This window comes from Lonchura striata, chromosome 6 (assembly GCF_046129695.1).
Source record: "Lonchura striata isolate bLonStr1 chromosome 6, bLonStr1.mat, whole genome shotgun sequence".
In the NCBI taxonomy this organism is placed as follows: Eukaryota; Metazoa; Chordata; class Aves; order Passeriformes; family Estrildidae; genus Lonchura; species Lonchura striata.
Window position 1 is genome coordinate 41,848,928 of NC_134608.1, and position 22,477 is coordinate 41,871,404.

Below are 22,477 nucleotides of genomic sequence, written 5' to 3' on the forward strand. Positions count from 1 at the left end.
CCACCCTGTCCTCTGCCAAAAAAACCCAAACAGCCCCGAAAACACCGATCCTCTTTATTGTTCTGTCTTTTAGAGAGTTACACTTTGTCTTTCCATAAAAATACTCTTCCATACTAGGGTGTACTTTTTTAAACTGAGGTACCTTTATTATAAAATTCCTTGTGATTCTTAAAGGGAGAAACAACCGTATAAATATCAGTTTAGGCCTTTACCACCTTTACCTTCAAATAATATTCAAGTCTGTTATTCTGTACTTCATTTGCCAGCCTTCAAGTACTTACTGCTTGAGTAATCTGCCCATCATGGCCCATCTGCCATAATTTCAGGACAAGGAAATGACTTGAACCAGAAGAATCACTCGTGTATCGTGTTTCTGGTCGTTGTGTCTAGCATGCCCATTTATTGTGGGACCTACCTGGGGCTTCCTGACTTGCTTATCTTTTTGGGTATATGTGTTTGAAAAGCTATGAGCTTTTCCATATGTTAATGCAGTAAGCTCTGATATTCTTTCCTCTGACTAGAGGTCTTTAAAGGACTTTGCACAGAAGATTATACCATATGCAGTTCTCTGTCATTTACTATACATTTGGAGCCAACTAAATTAGTCCAGATAAAAAATCAAAATCTTCCCCACAACACTTCATATTGATTTTTAATTATGAAGTGTGGCTTGTAAAACTGGGATTAGAACCAGCTTTCTCCAGTATCAGTGGGACAGCTCTTTGCATAGGAATTCCCAAACTGGTTTGTTGGCCACTTAACAGCCAATGGAGTATGTTGTGTATGCCACAAAGGACTGATTGCATAGCAGCCATCCTCAGCAGAGCATGTTGATTGTCAGGGCTGTAACAGCTGTGATATTTCTTCCAGCTGCTCAGAAAGCAGAACTTTCTGCAAATGAGCTGCCAGAAAACCCTTCAGCTGTGCACTTGATGCTGACTTCTTCACAAACCAAACCACAGTATCAGTAGTAGTAGTTACGTGTCCATTTCTGTGACTGGTCCACTAGTATGATTTTTGTGTCCAAAAAGAATTCACACCACCTTTATGGAATTTTTTTTGCCAGTAAGATGAGTTTTGTGATCCTCTATGTGATGTCTCATCTTTCAGTGACTTTCTGCTTTCAGAAGTCTACTAGGTTGGATGTTGCTAGAATAGAATTTTATGAGATATTGTGAAAAATCTTGTTTTAACTCTTTAGTTAAAGGTAGAGAGAGAATATGTCAGATGTTTGGCACCAAGGAGACTTAAAGACTTGTTGCAAATACTAAGGTTCTTATCAGTGTAAATGGCAGCAAGGCTTGCCTTAAAAAAAAAAAAAAAAAGTTAACATAATAATAAAAGAAGAAATTATTTATTTTCACACTTTGAGTTCCAGAGCAAGCCCTGGATGATGTCTGTAATAGATTCCTCTTCTCTATAACCAAGAACAGAAATTTAAAATGGTTGCTATTTGTAGAATTTCTTAGGAAAGAAAAATTAAGAAAATCAGTCTTGAGTTAAAATTGAGTTTTTTGTTTTCTTTTTTTTTTAATTGTTGTCCAATAAAATACTACAAAAAATCTATTCTTCAAAAATACTAAAATGCTACTAACAATTTAGTAGTTAGACTAGAGAACGTTTCCTTTTTATGAAGCTATTTGTTCAAGTAATCTAGAGAATTAAGTCACAAAGCAGGCAATGTGTGTCTCCACCCTTTGCACAATCTTTGCTCTTCAAAGTACTGTCATTTATGTCAACCCATACAAGTTTAGGATATCATTTCCTTGAAAGCAAATTGAAGATGAAGAATCCAGCTGAACATTGACGCACCATCAAGCAGCAGGACAGACATAAATTATCATATATTCATTAAGTAAATTAAACATGACACCTTCAGGGCTGTAACTTGAAAGCACCACAATGGAAATGAGATAGATGCAACACCAGTTAGTGGGAGAAAAGCAAAAAATACTCTACACAGGAATAAAATTGCATTCTCATATGACATAGAAGGAGGTGACTTTCCAAATCTATTAGAACCTCTGCCTCTTATGAAAAAATATTGTTTTAAATGATGCTCCAGTTAACAGGAGATTAAGCATAAAGACTATTCAAAACTTATTTTAAAAACTTTGGTTATGATTTTTAGGTATTGTCGTATGGATATGGTTTTTGGGTATTGTTTGGTTTGGGTATTTTTTTCTGAACTGTTCCTCAAAGAGTATAACTATGGAAGTGCTGGCCAAAACATTTGTAGCAAAAATATAAATAGCAATTTCACAAATTCACAAATTCTAGAGGAATTTGTCTCTGGGAGGTAATAAAAAAAAAACAAACCTAAAAAACCAAAACTGTCCTTACCTAAAAAAAAATAAAAAATGAAAGCTTGGAGGTATGGCAAATCAACTTCCCTTATTTTAAAATAACCATTTTAAATAGTCTTGCCAGCTGCTTGAATTATATTTCCAGTCTAGTCTTCTCTTTCAGATATGCTACCTGAAATCAGTTAAAAATGTTAATTTGCTTAACATGTAAACAAGCTAGCAAACAAAAACCAATAACGTAGTTTAAGGTAGGTTTCTGGATTGCACTGACATGTCAGATTGCTATCTGGTAAAAAGACGCTGTATTTATTGCTTTCTACTTGTTTTGTCCCTATACTTCTCAGGGGAGATCAATGCCATATGCTTGTTTTCTTCTTAACGTATAGGGAAATATATACAAAATGGGCAACAAAATGGAAAGGAAGTTCTTTTTGCTAAAACCTCAGTGAGAATGAAAGTGCCTCAGAAACAGCTAGGTTAAAGCTTAGTTCAAGAACCTAAGTAGATGTGTCTGTGTGTCAGAGGATCTGCATCTTAGTTTACTTTTTAGCTGAGATTTTACTTGATTAGCATAATGGTGGTCTATATGCTTTTGAGAACTAAGATAGGGAGGGTCCTTAGGATTCTCCAGTAAATTTTATCAGCTATTTAAGGCTTGCTCAAAAATTTGCACTTAGATAATACAAATAAAAGCACAACTCACCGTTGGAGTGCATGAGTCATAAAAGCAGTACCTGCAGTTTCATTGGAGTTTAATTCCCAGCTGTTTTTTTAAATCATCACACACAATGTGTTTTGTAATGGAAATCTCTAGATATGCTTTTTGAGATTTTTTTTATTATTTTCTCAACCTTTTCTTAAGTTCTGTCTTGGTGTGCTATAAGCTGCTTGAAAGCCTTGTTCACTCAAGTCATGATTATAGAACAAACACTTAAGTCCACTGCTCTATCTGACAGGAGTCTGACTAATTTTAATTAAGATACACATAAGCAGAGATGTTGTGCTTTCTGAAGTCTCTTGTACAGCAACAGCCTTTTAGACCATACTCCTGTGCCTGAGAATTCAGCAATTTAGTGACTCTGTCCCTGGGTGCCTGTAAAAATGATGAACTTTAGATTCTGTAGAACAGACAGGATTCTGAAAAGCCACTGGAGGTTATTAGCCAATGCTATTTTAAAATTTATTTCCCTTTCAGTTTGGGATGAAGGTTCTACTTGTAACGTAATTTAACAAGGCATAATGCTTTCTTCCTGACACATGCTGACAGAGTGTGGGAAATTGAACAAGACTGGCAGAAATGGCAATAGAGATTTGTGTAAATTTCACTGCAAAGTTGTGTAAATGAAAACAAGATATATTTTATGTAAGTTTCCAAGGGACATAGCTAGCTCTTTTAGCTGAAGAAGGTCTTTATTTTGAATGGAAAATTAATTTGCCATAAAAATTGATGTTAAATTGCAGGCTAACAAATTTGGTCAAATTATTGGTTGCTTTTTCTTTTAAAGATAAATATAGACTAGTTATTTCTGAGTTCACATGGAATTTCTAATATTCAGATCCTGGATATCGCTTTGAACTTACTGAAGATATCATAAGAGGAATTTTGCATTCCTTAGTATGTGTGCATTGGAAGACTTAGTAATTTGAAACTATGGGCATCTTTAAAGATTGGTATGGATTTGATTGCCAGCTATAAAGTGTTGATGTTGATGACCACAAAAGTTCACTGTTATCTTTATGTCTTTTTACATTTACCTCATATATGTTTCAGAAAAGTTACACTTGCTTTGCCCGTGCCTCAGTAAAAACAAACTTGTAACTAGTTTGGCCAAACTAAAGCTAGGTTAATGAAACTTCCTGAATCTATAGGATGGGGTTGCAGCCTGGATCAGATACAGCTGCCGGTTTCCCAAATGTGTCTGCTTGAGAAGGTAATGAAGCCATGGCCTTTCAAAGTACTCATGGATATTCAATTTTAAGATATTCAATTCAGATAAAGGACACCACATCTGTGCCTGTTAGATTTTAGATATATTTGTACATTTCCCTGGAGAGAAGTTACATGGCAGCTGAAAGAATCGTATTGCTATGTCATAGCTATGACAGTTTAGGATGATGTCTGTCTGTGCTTGCTATTAATTTCTCACATTCATTTTCATCATTTACCCTATGACTAATAATAAACCAGATTCAGTTAGTGACTCTTTGTAGACATTGAAATATGAAGCTATCATCTGCATCTGCTTGAAATAACTCCAGACTACATCCTTAAGGTTTATATGGATTAGGAAGATCCTGGAATGCCTGGAACTATAAGAACTTGACTTGTCTTTTTCTCTGCTTCTAAAGGAAAATCTTGTGATGGAGAATACGATATAAAAAAACATGGTATAGTTTCCCAGCTAAATGGAGGATGGCAGGTGATCATGCATTTTTATTTAAATTACTTGTTCACAGGAATTCTGGTGATAATCTAAAATGACAGTCTCCGATATAGATATAGATATAGATATAGATATAGATCATGGCTTCTTTTAAAGTAAAAGTGCTTTTTACCAAAATGAATTTAATCTTTCATGTTAGGAAGTCCCTTAAATAATACAGTGTAATATATTTATAATCATTACTTCATAATAAAGTCTTACATAAATGTCATGAATGATTGGTTTAGATCACTTAATGAAGCACTAGCAAAGGTATCAGCAAAAGTCAGTTTAATACAAATTTGCAATAACAGGATAAAGTTTGATGGCAATGTTCACTCTATTACTTATTAGATATACCAAGTTATCCCATGAGTTTCTTATAAGGTCAAGGGAAGAGGTATTGCCTAACTCATTACTCAGAGCTGAGGACTAAAGAGGATTCCTGAAATTTTAGAGCAGCCTGAGGAGGTGGGGAAACACACCACCCCAGTGATTCGTGACATCTGCTACAGGATACAACTCATGATCCTAATTGCTCATCTTCCTACTTAAGTTCTACCCGCCCTGTGAAAGAAGACATAAAATGGGCTTAAATACTACTGGAAAAATTTATAAAGGCTAAATAAGTACCTACTTCTTCAGAAATTTATAAAAATAGTCCCACATTATGAGAGACAGTGTGGGACAAGGGGATCAGGGAGTGGGAAATGGCATCAACTAAAGAGAGGGAATATCTCTTCTTGTTATTTAGTGTTTTTAGCCATTCATCAATATCAGCACTGCCTTTATTAATCTTCCTCACTGCATTGCTTTAAATTTGCAGATAAAATGAATTGGCCAGCAGAGACCAAAAATACCCTGCAAGTACAGATGTGCACTTCTTATTTCAGGTACGGATTTTGAAGAAAGCACTGGTATTGTGAAAAGAGGAGCTTTTGAAAGCAAGTTCTACATACAGATAATGGAAATTTTGGATGGATTTTTAAACATGGCATTTACTGCCTGAGGAGTGAATGGTAGGGAGCAGTGATTAGACTGTTTACTGTCCTATTTACTGGTGACTCAGACTGGAACCAAAAGATCCTGTGAAACTTTTGAAGACTAAAGACATCTATTACATAAAATAATGAGTTTTTGGGTGCATAAGAGAGACACAACTTTTAAGCAATTTCAGCTACAGGAAAAAACCCAACACACTTGCTAGAGGATTCTAATGATGAACATTACCTTGTTGAGATCCCAATAAGTTCTCAGCCTAATAAGATCTTGTAATAAAATAGGTGGACCATTGATATTTCCTGCCTATAAACTGTTCCCAAAGCTCCCCAGCTACTTGGTAAATCTTTGGAATCATCATCAGACTGTGAACGCCATATAAGAAGTGAGATCCTTCTGAACTGTACTTATCCTGAACACAAAGGCTCCAGAATTTGTGTCTCTAAAGAGACACAAAGGTACTCCACTCTTCCATTCTTCCACCCTAAAATGGGTTTTATTTAGAATTGAATTAAATTAAATTGATTTTTTCTAGGATGGGAATTTGGCTTTTGGGATATTGTTTTTATAGTCAGTGCTTCAGTTTTACTTTATCAATCCTACTGCTTGAGGGATACAGTATGTTACGATCTCATTTTTCCAATACTGAAAGTTTTAAGGAAATATTTTTGGCCTGTGAAGGCATTTTTTGCTGAAGGACATAGGAAAATGCAGTTGAGACAGCTATCATGTGAGTGAAAAAAATCAACTACCTGTTTGACATCAAGTAGAATATTCTTGTTCTATACCTAAAGACTTTCTGTAAATTAAAGTTTGGACCAATCTACTGTAATGGATGTGGGGTGCAGAGATACCATGAAGGAGCTGTTCAGCTACAATGTCAGTCTCCTATACTTTGTTCCTTTAGCATGGGTGATTAGGCAGGAGATTTCTTTTCACTGAAAAGATGTACTCCAAAATCTGAAATGTAGACTTCCCATATCTTTTCATCTTAATATGGTGACATGTATGATATTGTTGTTGCTGAACTTTTTATTGATTCTCTGTTGTCCTTGAATCAGGTATTTTTACAGTGCCAAAGAAACAGAAAATAGATTATTTGTCCAGGAAAATACATTTCTATAGAAATAACAGTGTTCAGAAAATTCGAGGTTAGTTAATAATGATCTAAACCAGGTTCCATAGTACTATGCTTTCTTGTCGCATAAGACTGAATCTATTAAGGGAGTAGATCTTCTACACTCCTTTATCTGTTGAGGGTTAAAGAATAAATTAAGAGTTGGGATTCCTCTTTTTTTCATAGAGGGTAGCAAGAAGTGGCCAAAAATATTAGCATCCAGTTTCCATAAAACTGATGGGCTTGTTCTTTGGGATATCCTGTGGCTTTTAATCAGAGGATCACTTGATGCCCACATTGATCTTTAGATGAGGCACAGCTTGCATGTGTGTGCACATGCTGCTTCCTGCAACAGCATGAAAGTGGAAGCAGTTGGGCAGCATATGCTGCTAGTCTGCTGCACAGCTACACTGAATTTGCCCATTAAAGCCGAGTGTAAATAGAGCTCAGTGCTGATTGATGGGTCTGGATGTTTCCTTACAACATGTGGCTATGTATTTCCAGGTATTTTTATGTTTTATTTTCTGGTTGGGATTTGGTTTTGGCAGTTGAAACAGTTAATCTATTTCTAGTTGAATTCATCATGTTACTGTAGGAGATGCTGTGAAAAAATCATAATCTTCTTTAGGGTTAAACTATTTTGATACCTGATATACCGTATTACTGAGAAAATACTTATCTGATGTTTTCTCTGAAATTGCTGTTAAAGCTAATAGAAAATATTATACTGATTCCAAAAGAAATTTAAAACCAAACCTTTGTAAGGAGTAGGAGTTGCTTGTGTTCATTAATATATCTGCACAATTTTTGTGGTGTTTTTGTTGTTTTAAATTATGGTAAATGCTGCTCAAATTCAAATGTGGATAAAAACTGTATTCTAAGTGTCTTGAGTACTTTTTCCTGTTTTTTTTTTTTTCAAATTAGAGAGTTTCTTCTTTATTTCTGACCTGTAATTGCCTTGCTTTAGTACTGTGATTACTAAAATTTTGCCTTTATTGCATTGATCAACACAATAATCTTTGATGTCTTGCTCTATACTTTATGAAGTCATTTGAAGCAAGTTGAAATGAAAACATTAAAAAGACAGTATGAGAGTGATATATGGTAATATAAAACAGTTTGATAGTATCTTATATCTGGTCTGATTCATTGTGCTTGTATTCTATCATGAATAATTGTTGAATGATAGCACTGAGTCATTTTGAAGTATTCACTTTTCTAGCTGACTGTGAGGGCAGACTTAAATTGTGGGGGTCCCAGAGAAGCGAGGATGATATATGCCACATGACCCTGACAAGTTCTGTCTTTGACAGTGTTAATGAGTTTTCATCTTTTCTTCACCACCTTACCGAACTGTAAAAATCATGAGAGGTCAGTGTACAACAATCAGGAAAAATGTGGGACAGGAAGAGCATCAGGGTCAAGTATGCAGTCAACCATGACAAAAGCCATTTACTTAAATTATAAAATGTTATCTGAATAGCTGGAAATTTATATATTGACTATAACTAAAATTCAACTTACTGCCTGGAGTTTATGCTGATTAGAAACTCTTAATGATTGTTTCTTTTAAATTAATGATCATCTGGAAGACCAATGCTTTAGTCTCTGACAGGGACAAAACTAGGCTGCCCAGCAATGCTTAGCCCTCTTAATAGAATATGGATTATTTTTATGGATGCTGCAGTTTCAAGCTGGTATCCATAAGGCATAGCTAGAAGCCAGATTCCATTACTTTAACTCTTTTAATTGCCTGTGTGATCTTTCTGCACTCTCTCTTTCTGGTTGTGGGGACTGTGTCAGATCAGCCCCTTCTAAATTCTGAATTTGTTTCAAAGTACTGCAGACCTCTACATTTTAGTACTCATGCCCATGCTGGGGAAAGAAAAGTCTGGTAGAAAATCACTGTGGTAAACGTGCAACTAAATTAATCAACTTTCCCATCATGACAACAAACAGAGCTTCCTGCTTCAAGTATCTACCTTTACTTTTTATAAAAATGGGAAAAGAACCATACTCTCATAATGATGCAGTGGGCTCCCAGGCTCATCTCACTGTAAATTTTGAAAAGGTCATAAAGACCACAGAGAACAACACCCCTTGCTACCTCACCACACAGCTGTATATTTTAGGACAGAGCTTTGGAAATGTAGGTTCTGCTGCTCAGATGGAGCAAGGCTCCTAATCCAAGAGGAAAGGGAAGAAGGCTTTTTGTGATTCCAGTTCACAGCCTGTTTCCCAGTGGGACAGTGTATCCATACTCCAGACTTGAGTGACAGCAATAGTTAAATCTTCATTTTAAAGGATTATACTTGTCATTTAGACAGATATTACTGTATATGACTATCAAGGTCATTAACACTTAGAAAACTACATCTCATAGTAGTCTTGAGAGCAATTACTATACCTGTTTTGTTGATAAAATGAAGTACACAAGTGCACAGTCATTCTTAAACGCAGCATTAGTAAAAAATCAGTGCACCAACTAAGAAATCAGGATTTAAGAAGGTAGTATTTCTATACCTGCTCTCAAAAAATGATTAATTTCTCCCTAAAGAGACCAAAATTTTCAGGTTTTTAAAGTATTTCCTGTCTGTGTCTGTACTAAGCTAATTCTGGCTTTAGTTTCAGACTTCCTGAATATCCACATATTTTTCTGTAGATAGTAAGAGCAGAATATATTTTGTGAATGAGTAGATACATCAAAACTTAGATGTTATACCACCAAATTGCTATTTTGAACTGGCCTTTAAAGATAACCTTAGAAACATATTTACCTGCCTCCTTTAAAGTAATGTTCAATGCAGAGTATAGGTTATTTTTTTGCTTGCAGTGGAAAGGTAGCACTACTTCTTCAACTACCCACAGGACAGTAAAAGTTCATTAGAAAATGAGAAAGTTTTATAGTCAGTATGGTGATTAAAAGGGAGATGTTTGCATCATGCAATAGGTTCTTTGAATTTACTTTGGGGAAATCGTGGGGAGATACTGCTACTGAGACAGCCAGTGTCATGTCAGCTGTTCTAAATATCAATTTGACTTTAACAGAAGGGAAGAAAATGCAATATAATGCATTACAATACAGTAATAAAGTTACTGGTTGGTTCCATTGCACCTTGGAAAACAAGAGAAGTGAAATGGCATGTTGAGCATGCTGTGAGAGGCAAGAACAATAAGCTAGCTTTGCCTCTGAGTGAATATAGAACTGAAGACAAATAGCAACAACGCCAGGTGTACTCATTACACAGCAGAGTGCTTTCTGGGCTGTATATTCATGGCAATTTGCATTCATGAAGCACTATTGATCCAAGGTGATCCATGCAAATGTCCATCCGGTAGCTAAGGGTGTTGCCTGAGGTCAGGAACCATAGGAGAGGGCCAGCAGCATTGTGAGGCTTGGATGGCTTCAGTTCAGTTCCAGTCTCTAGTTTGAGACAGGTAATTTTGTCTTGTTAGACTTTTTTTTTTTTTTTTCTGGAACTGTGTCAACAAGTATTAGTCTTATTTTTGTGTTGCTTTTGTAAGGGCTACTTCCAATAGCAGAAGGGATCTCACCAGACCATGTCACAAAAACAAACCCACCACACCACAAAAGCAGAAAGAGGAGTTTGGGTATCTAGGAAATCTTTCATTCCTTACATGGCATGCATCTAAGCCTGGGACTAATAGAAACTTAATTTGAGGTTAACTCTGCAGGTTCGTTTAACATTTTACAACTTTTAGTTTGATCAGTAGCATTTCACTATCTTTATACATTCTACTGAACTACCACTAATAATGTCTAACAGCTGCATCTGAGTGGTTCCCAAACCTTTAATTATCTGGCAAGAAGAAGTGAGTTGTTCAGCATTAGACTAGTTGCCTAGATGAAATATATAAACACTATGTCCTACTCACAAATTTTTTTTTGTACTCATAATTATCTGACTAGTATTTTTGAAAACACTATATTCAGTTTAAAAAACAGGCATGTTAAAAGAAAATCTTCTAATGCAGGAGGTAGTGATTATCATAGTGAGTCCAATATTGCTTTAAGTATTTCTATAAAATAATATTTTATATCTATTTACATACACATACTATCAACATGATTTAAAAGTCTCTAGACTGCTATCTAAAAGTGATTTTATCCTAGGTGCCCTCATCTAACTTTAAAAAAATCCCAACATAAACTTTCAGTGACTGAATAAAAGCAGATTTCGACTGTATCTGTATTTTAGAAGAAAATAAAATATTTACTGTTTCTCACCAGGGTGAATATCTGATCCAATAGACGAGAAACTCAAAGGTGAAAAAAATGACTGTTCTCTAAGTTTGCATAATTTAGTACAGATAGTATTCCTCTGCTCTGAACTTGAAATTAAGGGTGCACACACCTTACAGCATAATACAAGCAGACTCTCCTCTTGTATCGCTGCTGCTTCTTTGGAGGTGGCAAATAAAATAATATTTCAATTTCCACAGGTTTCCAGTTTTTAGAAACAACATGCCATATGTGTTTTGGCATGGAGAAAAAGAACATTAGTCAAGAATCAATCTTATTTATTTCATCAAGGTCTTAGATGAAAGGTGTTAGTTGTTTCAGATCTTCCATAAACCTCTCTGGCTTCCTGTCTGGTTTTATCTGACTAAACAAATTTGATAATATGATTAATTTATACTAAAAACTGAAATTTTTACACATCCCCTGCCATGAAATTCAACTAAAATATGAGCTAAGGAAACAGTTTTAAGGAAACAAGAAACTTATAGTTACATTCAGTTTGCAAAAAATATATCAAACATATAATTTATATTGGCTTAGTAGTTACAATAATATCTACTATATGATCCTGTTGTTCATTATTCTCTCTTTTATAGTTATTTTTCAGGTGCTAGAACTTATAGTTTATATTTTTATGGTGGCTACTACCTTTCAAACACAATTTATTTCCTAAAGACAGTCTTATATTAGACATTTTCTTAATATAGGAAATAATTTTTTTCTTCTGTAAAATTTTAATAAGAGACTCTAAAAGACAAAAAAAAATAGGAAACAGAACAAAAGAAGCACATCAAAAGTGATATAGCAGAAATATATAGAGGTAGCATTTCTATTTAAGAGTGATTATATTACTGCTTGGAAAATAATAGATTTTTCCAGATGTGATAAAAGGAAAACAAGGTAATTTTGTTTCAATTGTTTGGAAAACTTCCAAAATATAAGAGAATAAAAAGTTAATCAAATGCCATTATATGCAGAATATTTTACCATTACAATGTTTAATTCTGTGCTATGGCCCTTGGTTCCAGTATATTTAACATATTTTTATTTCTCAATACACACCTTGTTAGTTTATTTTGGAATCCCCGAATAAAAATGAAAATGTATTTGCCTGGAAAATCTACATATACACACCCTTTGTGTATTCTAGAATGTCTTATTTTTCTGACCAAATTAAGGTGCCTCGTCAAAGGTGAGGAGTAATGGTGAGTGCAGCAACAATTAACTTATTTGCACCAATTGACATCTGGGCAACTCTGAGGGAGTCCTCTGTTCCTTTCTTCCTTCTGATATTTTCATCCAATAGTTTGATACTTTAGGAAAATTATGATTTCTGCCTTTTTTTATTTTTTTCTTTCCCGTTAAAGCGCTTTTGATACAGATCAATGCATCTGAATGTCCCTTAATTTTTAATGGTGCGGCAATGTTAGACACTGGCAGCTGGAAACCCAAATTGAGCAGATGACAGGAAAGTAATGGACATTTGCAACCACTTATTCTGTCTGACCTTGTGTTTAATATCAAAGGGTAAATGTACATTTTTCTTGGAAACCTTGAGAAATTGAGGGAATGCAAAGGCAAGTGAGAATCTGATCTTGCTTAGACATACTATGATATTGTTACAGGAAATAGGCACATCTCACATTTCACCCTGTCTTTTAGAAAAATGAGGATGGATGCATCCTGCTTTGTTTTAAGTGATTATAGATGATGTGTTAGGGATGTCTATCAGTAATTCCTTTAGCTGTATGAAATACTGTAACAAAAATTAAGAAAAAATGAAAGAAAATCATGACATTTGCCTGGATGGAAATTGATAATATAACCTGGTATAAGCCATCTTTATATTTGTGATTAATCCAATGGCCAACACCACATTTTAAAAATCTGAAGTGTTTTGGCATTTTCTTAGGATTTGTGCTTTGGTTTTTAGGTGGGATTTTGGCGTTTGGGTTTTTGGGGTTTTGTTTTTTATTTTTTTTCAGATGAAGATAAGATTCACGCAATCCAGTATCTCTCACTGTGAGTTGTGTACTTCTAATACCCACTGATGCTCTGGAGTCTTCTTGACGACAGGCAGAGATTAGCAGTTTGTGTTCCTGAAGCATGAGGGATTAGTACTCCAACTTGCATAGGCTGACTACACATTGCATATGTAAATATTTCCAGCTGTCTTAGAGTATCTGTAGTGCAGTGTGTGCACTAAAATTTATAAAACCAAACTTGTGTTTTCCAATCTTAAACAGATCTTTAAAATTTTGGTGCTATTATAATAGTTTCATAATTTCTTTATATTTTTATAGATTAAATCCGGATTTATTTTAATGTTACATAGAGGCAGTTCTCATTATGATGTATCTGATGTCTCTTCATAGATATATGCATTTTTAATTGAGAAAAGGCTTTAATTTTCTTTTATTTAGGTAAAACCACTTTTCTTTCAGTCATATATTCATATATTGATTGTACCTGTAAATGTTATTTTCTTTGTTTCAGTGAGAGTAGAGTTAGGAACTTGTTTCATGAGGGATTTTCCCAAATTACTTATTTGCCAAAAGAAAGCACTGGAACTGGTAAAGAAGTTAATGATTTGCCATTTGGTATAATCACAATAGATGTTATTATTGGGGATCCAGGTATTTTCTTGCTTGAAAACAGAGATATTTCCAAGAATCTCAGTTATATGCTGTGGAAAAAAAAAAAGAGACAGATTTATGTAAGGTGGGATAGAGGCCAGTCTATAGAATAGCAGAAGCTGATCTTTGTTGATGTGACTTTGACACAGTCAACAACAATAATTTTTCTACAGTAGGAATGGCTTAATTGGAACATGAAGCTGAGCAGGCAGAACCTGCAAAATAGGTGAAAATAACATGTCAACAGGGAGGTGGGGTAGGAAAGTTGTGAGGATATTTCTCAGAATATTTCTAAGAATATTTTCAGGATGTTTTATTTAGTTTTTATATACATACATACAGAGATGGTTTTGACCATGCTCAGTGTTAAAACTATGAAATAAGACTCTGACACTATGAATGTCAATTTGATAACCTTCATGTCATAATCAAATACAATTTGGTTAATTATATTTCACCTCTGAAATTTTATTCTTCTCTCTCCATTGGTTACAATGAATGACCTCTTTCTTCCTTTGAGTTCTTTCCTTCCAAGCAGTCTGCTTGGTCAATGCAAAATAAGCATAAAAGATTCCCAATTATACCAGTAGAGATTTTTTTTTTCCTCCTTTTGCCCTATCTGGTAGAAATGTCTTTGTAGTTTGAAAGCTAGTGAGGAATGGCTGTAGTCAGAAATAGCTGAAGTGGTCAAGAAAATTAAAGGCATTTACCTGCTTCTGCCATGCCTAGAGCTTTAGCTGAAAAAAAAGGGTACATTTCAAAAACTTTTTCTTATTAGTGCCTATTACATAATTTTGGCACATGTATTGGCTTATTCCACCTCTAGGATGTAGGCTGGACAGTACAGAGAGTTGGATACCTACCTAAATCATTGGCATGGGACAAAACACCCTGTCAGTGGCATTTTTACCTCTTCCTGTAGAAAGTGTGGTTCTGTGAGCTCTAAAAATCCTTTGCTCAGCGTAACAGCTGCACAGCTTTTCAGCCTCACTGCCAGACCCTGCCCTGGGACAACTGAGCCCTTAGAAGATTAACTCACATCTCCCCATAAAGTTTTCCTTATACATGGAGTATGTCTTAAGCAGCTACTTCCTATATCTTCATTCTTACTGTTTCCTGCTCCTCTGGAAAAATTTGGGCAATGGTCTGGCAAATCTTGGGAAAGTTGTGAGAGTTGGGTTAACTATATAATTGTGTTGTAGTATTCTATTATTATTAGAATTACTAATGTTGTTTTTACAATAGGTCTTCCTGTGCAAATATATGTTTGTTTTACACTTGTACCTACAAAGTTTGAACAGAACATGTTTGTTAAATCTATAGAAGTAGCTTCAGGAGAAGCAAAGAGAAGAACCTTTCATTGCACTTCTCATCTGAAATGCATCATTGACATGCAGTGGAGAGAATAAGCACTAAATTTAATTAATAATGGATTTTTTTCACCTTTCAGCTTTGAAAAGAGAATATTTCTCATATTCTGTAGCGTTTTATTTTATTAACCACACAAAGAGAAATAATGCTTCATTTAACTATGTCAAAACCAATCTAAACTCTCTGCTATTTACTTTCCTTTCTACAAATTTTAATGCATTTTTAATTCCACACCACTGGTTGGCAAACCAACCATTGAATTTATTGCTGCCCTGTAATGTATTTCAGTCATTTCCAATAAACCTGGACCTTAAGATGATTTATTATTATCTCTGTACACTATGAAAATGGATTTGCTGCCTGTGCTGGGTTTCAGCCCTTTCATTGCTATGGATAGATATGTATGAGATTGAAGAAACAAACAAAAATAACTAATCAGAATACAGAAAATTTCTAATTTTGTGTTCTTTTGTGAGAAAAAAAAACATGTTTGAGGAAGAAAATACAGAAAATTGTTGAGTTTTTTCATGCATTTAAAGGAAATTTTCCTGAAATTAGAGCAACAGGAAGATTAAAAGTTCTTTTAATAAGATTTTTTATTATAAAATCTGCGGGCCTTTTCTCTTTGAAATTAACCCTGACATATTTTGTAGCTACTTTCTTAAGCTATTATGGAAATGTATAAATTTATTTTGCAAAACTCTCTATGTTAAAAATTAATTTAAGATTTCAGAAAGAAGGTTAAAAATCATACAAAAATAAAATAACTGATGTATGATTAAAATATTGTATCAAAATGCATAATAAAACATCCTTGTCCTTTATTTTTTTTTTTTGTTTAAATACAAGAAGTTGTTGCAAGTTTCTTTTTCTGAAAGTCTCCTCAAAAATACCTTGTTCATCACATCTATTACAGGAAAATAATTGCCATCAAATCAAAGCATACTTTTTTATGTTAAGTTCTGTACAAGTCATAGTGGTAAGACAATTGAGTTCATGTTATTCTCATCCTTGATTTCTGAATAATTTCTTTGTGTCCTTAACATTTTTTCTGTTTTCCAAAATTTTTCTGTTCCTATATCTGACCGTTCCTTGTAACCCAACTTTTACATACTGAGTGTTTTTATGGGCAAGGAAAAAGATTTTCAGCTGCTCTTATGACTGGCAGTTGAGCAGTTTTTTCAATCTCAATCCTTCAAACTGAGTTTATTTTATTCAGAAGGTGCCCAAGGAATGTCAGGTGAAAGTGAACAAATCTTCATTTATTCCTGCTTGTGGATAGAGGCTCTCAGTTTCTGGAGCAGATATTTTGTGAACTCCTGTAGTCTTTTATAATGATTAACCTTTCTTAGAAGGACTAGTAAAACTTTTAAAGTTACTTTCAGCCTATTTTGAAGGGAGGAATTATTTCAGAAAACGATATCCTACAAAATATCCTTGAGATACTTGCTGTCTGTACTAGTCTAAATTAACCATGTTTGTCTTTAATAACTACACTGTATGGCCTCTGTGCTGGACTTTGGTTACAGAAAGATGCCATTAGGCAAGCTTGATTGCCTCCTAATATCTCATGTATTCTGAAAAATCAGCTATTTTAGCTTTACAGTGTTTACCTTATAAGAAGTTACAGCCTCCACCCACCCAGCTGACACTGCAGACAGTTTTTGTCAAGCCTATCATATCTTCATACATCTTCATCTCTGTGGTAAATCTTGTTTCTGTAGAACCTGAGTGTAAAGTACCCACACGGCACATAGGAACAAATCTGTTCTTAAAAATTACTTTGGTAATGTAAAAATACACTTGGCACTTTGTGACTCAGCTTATCTATTTTTAAAAAGTAGATAATGGCAAGATATATGCTAATCATTTTTTGCTCCCAGTGTGTTACTAGCAATAATTCTACTAGATATGTATTGAAATCAGCTCTTCTGAGAAGTTCGTGATCTAATAGATGTAAATTTGCTAAGGTTTTTAAAGCATCTTGGAAATTCATGGATTGAGATTAAATTAGTCCCCCCTCATGATATTCTGCAGTAATCTACATTCTAATCAGTAGGAGATACAAGTGTAAGCTAGATTGCAAATGGAATGCAATTATAAATTAGATTACAGAAGAAAGGGATCTCATTTACATTTTATGTGTCAGGTAGTTTTTTTCATAGCAAGAATAAAAATTAAATGCCAATCCATATTTTCTAATGAAAATTAAAGAATTCATACAAAGCTAATTTGTTTTGGTTTTTTTGGGGTTTGGGTATTTTTGTTTGTTTTGTTTTGGGTTTATTTTGCTTTGTTTTATTTTTATTCTACTTGTTATTCTCTTGGATTTTCTGCCTTTATGATTAGGTGTCATTCTCAAAGCAGATGGGAAAAGCAGTGAGAGGCAATCTCCACTTACATTTATGCATTCTTTTTGGTGTTCTTCTTCATATTGGTGGCATACTTCCCCTTATGTTGAACTTTATCAGTATCTGACCTTAAAATCTCAGAGGTGGTAGGATAAAAGAATAAACATTTTTAAGGTGTGGATAAGAGCTGTGAGAATTATTAGAGGTCAGAGGATTTACAAGGAAAGATTAATTGAGCCTGGTATGTAGTATAGAGTTTAGCAGAATGAATTGAGTTTTGGAAAAAGGATCAAAGGGAGAGCTGTATAATCACCTCTAAAGGATATTAACTGCAATGGCTGAATTGGGCTAGTCAGTCACAGACCCCATGTGGACACTGCAGAGAAATATTTTCAGAGCTCCAGGTATAGAAAGAAAGAAGTTATCCTGTCTTCTAGGAAAAAAGTGCAGGTCATTTGATACCTTGGTATCAAATGATGATAAGGAGTTCAAGTAATTTTATGATTTGAAACAGACCTCTTGAACTGGCTTACTTGAATACAGATAACTCTTCTACCATTGTCTTTTATGAGGCAGGCAAAATCAGCCCCAAATGCCAGAACAATTTAACACAAAAAATTGTAAGTACCACCACCAAACAGTGGAACACAATTGTGATGAACTGATTTATTTGGATCCTTTGGAACTGGATGTAGCTGAGTCAAGATGCAAATCTCAATTCAATATTGTAGATTTTTTGTGCAGAAGTTTATGTCAAGTTTCATGTTGAAAGTCTTTTCCATACATACTGTAAAACTATACAAACACCATTCCTCTAAATATCCACCCAAAATGTGAATTTTTCATCTTGAATTTGATTATTATTTGAGCTGAACGTTTCAACTTCACGTTTTCTGAAGCTCTTGAAACCCATCAAGATCAATTTTCTTCCACTTTCTGCCCTACAGCATGTTTTTATCTCTGCAAAATACCATTTGTACATTGGAAAGGAAAAAGAAAATCAGGATGGTGACACAGTGAAACACATTGCTCAGAGAGATTGTGGAGTATAATCCTGGGGAACATGCTCTGGCTGACCCTGCTTTCAGAGGAGAGCTTAGATGAGATGATCTCCAGAGTCCTCTTCCACCTTCAAGTATTTTGTGATTGTTTGAACTTTGGCTCCCCTATCTGAATAATAATTAGAAACTTTTGTCATGTTTTACAATATGTATTTTTTTTCTTTCTAAAGAACATTGGTTGCAATAAATCCTTTGGAACCCTTGATTGAAAATGATTTTTTAAAATTTTTTTTTCAATTTCAAGAGCTGAATAAACTTCAGCATATCTAATTTAAACTTTAATTCAACAGACAGTCTTTTAAAACGCTGTTGGGTTGTAAGAAAACCATACTTTTTTATTTTTCTGGCATATTAATTTGGACTGGTTTATTACTGGATTCTCTGTAATAATTGGGTTCACACATTGGAATTGTTTTCATGTGTTAAAGTTATAAAAGTGGTGCTTGCTAATGATTTTTAGTTTTATTCTTTAAATAAAAAATAATCAATTTATGTGATTTTAGTTGCTAACAAGTGCAGAAATACTTTTTGCAGTCAATCTCCAGTACTGGTATTTATTTTGGTAGAAAGAGAAGTCTAATAAAAATGAAAGACCAATTTACCCTAAATTATTGTAGGGGCTTCCTTCAGTCTAGCACACTAAAATGTTTCATTCCTGAAGAATTGGTTTAGCTGTTAAGAAATCAAGAAATAAATGCTGCAAACCTCAATCAGTCAAAGGAATTTAAATACCTCAGGGGGAAAGTTGAAATGAAAATAGATGAGCTGTTTTCAAATGCTGACAAACGGGAAAAACAATATGGTAGGTTTGGGGTTTGCCCCCACTGAAATCCCTGAGTTTATCTTGGCTTGCAGCATTTTCAGCAATCACTCTAATTATCTAATTGTGTGGATTGTGGATTATGATGTGGTGACTGTGGTTTGGTTTTGTTGATTTTTTACTCTTGATTGAGGTACGTGGTTGGTCTCAGCATCTTCACAGCCTCAGAAAACTCTGTGGCAATGTCTGTCTTTCTATGTAAGGGCACGTGTTACTGTTTTGAAAGTAGCTGTGTCAAAGTTGTGCACATCAAGTTGTAATCTAAGATGCCTGGTGGGATAAAAGACCTTTTGCAAAGAAGCGACAAAATTATAATCCATCCAAAATCTATTTTATGAAGTGTGTCTCTAATTCCATGTGCATAACTTTCCAGGAATAAAGAGGAAACGACTAATATTGATCCCTTCATCTGCCAAGAGACAAGAGTCTGAAATTTGTAATACTTTACATTGCAGGGTTGCCAGCATTAGGACAATATCTGGATTAACTAATAAAACAGTTTTCTTCTAGGTACTAATGATAGCTCCTACCCAGATGGGAGGAAAAATTAGATTTTATTAAGTCTTTTAAACTACTGTTCAGACGGAGTTTTACCTTTTGTGTAAGTTTTTATTTTCCATGTCCTTTGTGAAATAATTTGGGTTTGAAAAGTATTACAGAACTTCCATAGTATCTGATAAACCATGTGAGTCTCATGTTGTAATCCTATTGCAACATTGTCTTGTATGCATGTAAACTATTTTTCAGTATTGTAGGTGTTAAAGGAAGGTATTTTAAGACATTATTTGGAAGACCATGTTTCACCTTGTTCATAATCTTCATTCCTGCTGTCACTGGAAAAGTGCAGACATCCCAAATATCTGCTGTCTAGGGTGCTGATGATAAAACTTGCATCATTCTACATTCACCATGTGTATTCATTTCCCACAAAAGCATTTACTCTAAGAACATAAGTTATTTCTGTTTATTTACAAAGTATTTGTTTATAGACTACAAAACCTCTATAGAGAAAAAAAACAAAAAATCTCCCTTTCCCATATTCCTCTTTATATGGGATTTTACAAAAGAAGTATTAGTCAATTTAATATATCTGTAACTTTTTTTGGATGAATAGACTCAACTAATTTCTTTTTTAGTTATAGAATATTGTAATTAGGCTTAAAAGAAGTGGTTGTGAATTCCAGGTAATTTCTTGTACATATGACTTGTAAAATCTCTTTAATCTCTGCCCTTTCTAGTCTCAAATATTAATGAGAATATTTGTGGTATTGTCTTTAAAAATCATACTCACATCTTGACTCAAAAGTTGAAAAAAAAATTGCGTGTATATTTTTGCTGTCTTTGAAAGGTAGTGACAGGGTATGAGACCCCCATAGGAAAATAAAAGGTAGAAAAAGTTAATGCATTCATCTAGTTAAAAATATTATTTCTTCTAATACTGTATAAAACTAGATGAAGTTTTATCTGAAATTTTCACCAAAGTTTTGGAAGAAAAGTGTTGAAATTTGAATTTATGGCAAATAAGAATTAGTCAGTCTATATTTCACTGTGTAACTCAGATTCTCCTCCAAATTAATTCATGATTGGAAGACCCAGACTCACCTGCAGAGATAAACACTGATTTTATTTTTTTCACAAGCTGCAATAATAAACCTCTTCATACAGGTCTTATTTATGTTTTGCTTTTGTGATTTTCTCCACACACCTATAATAGATGGATAAAATGTGATTACACTGAGTGGGTAAGTAATGCTTTATTTTCAACACTTTTCACCTGTCTGAAATCAGATTGGTAACTTTTTCAATCTATTAGTTATTTGCAAATATTTTGTGTTTAAATTACAGTAATAATTCTTATGTAGTTCAGTAAACAGCGACTTAATATGGGTTTTTGAATTTTTAAATATGAAAGAAATTATTATATAAATCTGACTTCAGCTTCTTCTCTGAATAAATACATTGAATGAATTGAAAATATTTTGCTGCAAGTGTTTACAGTCTGCCAGTAATTTTTGTGAAAGATCCCTTCTAGTAAGCCTATTTACTAGACTATGTTCAGAAGGAAAAAAACTCAAAAAAAAAAACCAAAATAAAACAAACAAAAAAAAGCTCAGTTAAAAAAAAACCACCCAAACAAACCAATTGGAAGGTGAAAATTTAAAATTCATAAGGCAATAATATCTGCCTAACATTAGTAATGATATTACATTGCATTAACTGTCAAGTGAGTACAGAGATATAATTTTTTTACCCTGAAATACCTTGGTCTGCACTAAAGAAAAGTATAAATCTAGTTTATCCTGCTCACTGTGCCAAAAAAATGTTCAGAGTCTCCTATCAGTGGATAGAACTACCAAAGACCAAGGTTCAAGTCCTCTCGTGTTTGGAGAGGTACCTTCATCTGTTCTTTCTTAGGCAGAAGCAATGAGGAGGAATGCCTCTCAAAAAGCCTTCCCTTCTTTAAGGAAGGGAGCCATCTCAAAGAGCTGACACTGCTGAGTGTAGTTTCCATGAATGCTTTTCTACTGAGCAACAGGCTTGCATCTGAGAACGGTAATGGCCGAGAGAATGGCCTTTGCCCTTCTTTAAACCTGCTTTTTCTGACACCAGGATCTCCGAGGATTTAGGCACTCTTAGTGCTTTAATGCAACATCCATTCAACATGCTGAAAGATTGCATTCAGTTCAGACTGGCTTAAGCAAATGGGAAGGTATACAAAACACTGGTCTTGCTCATTTTGTTGGAAGAACAATATTTTATACAAATAATTGGATCCATTTATTGTCCTGCTTTTATTATTCAGTTTTTGAGAAAGGCAAGTAATAAAGCTGACTATTGTACATTCCTGAAGTAGAAGGAAAAGTAGTTAACTCTGGGAATATTTAGATTTTCTTTTGACTCTGCACTTTTGAACATTCAGTCAATTATATTTTATGATACTGTTAATTTTATTCTGCATTTCTTCCTAAGAAAATATACTAATACCTTTTTTTCATATTTACTGTGTTTACAGGAAATGAAAAAATTATCTTAAGGAATTTTGGAGAAGCACTTTTAGAGGTCTTGCTGATGAGTGCAGAATGGAATTAAGCAAAGGGCTAGTGACAAATAATATAAAAACTGTCAATT

The 22,477-nt window shown here is 34.2% G+C and overlaps 1 protein-coding gene across 13 annotated transcripts in view; it reads left to right on the forward strand.

The window, feature by feature from the left end:
- The window catches only part of LRRC4C (leucine rich repeat containing 4C), a 473,541-nt gene that overhangs the window by 324,609 nt on the left and 126,455 nt on the right, over positions 1-22,477 (forward strand). For 2 of the 13 annotated variants that reach the window (XM_031505046.2, XM_031505044.2), the window contains one exon: positions 5,556-5,622. The exons of the other annotated variants lie outside the window; for them this stretch is intronic. The gene's annotated coding sequence lies outside the window, so the exon portion shown is untranslated. The remainder of the gene's footprint in view (positions 1-5,555; positions 5,623-22,477) is intronic. 13 annotated transcript variants of the gene reach the window in all.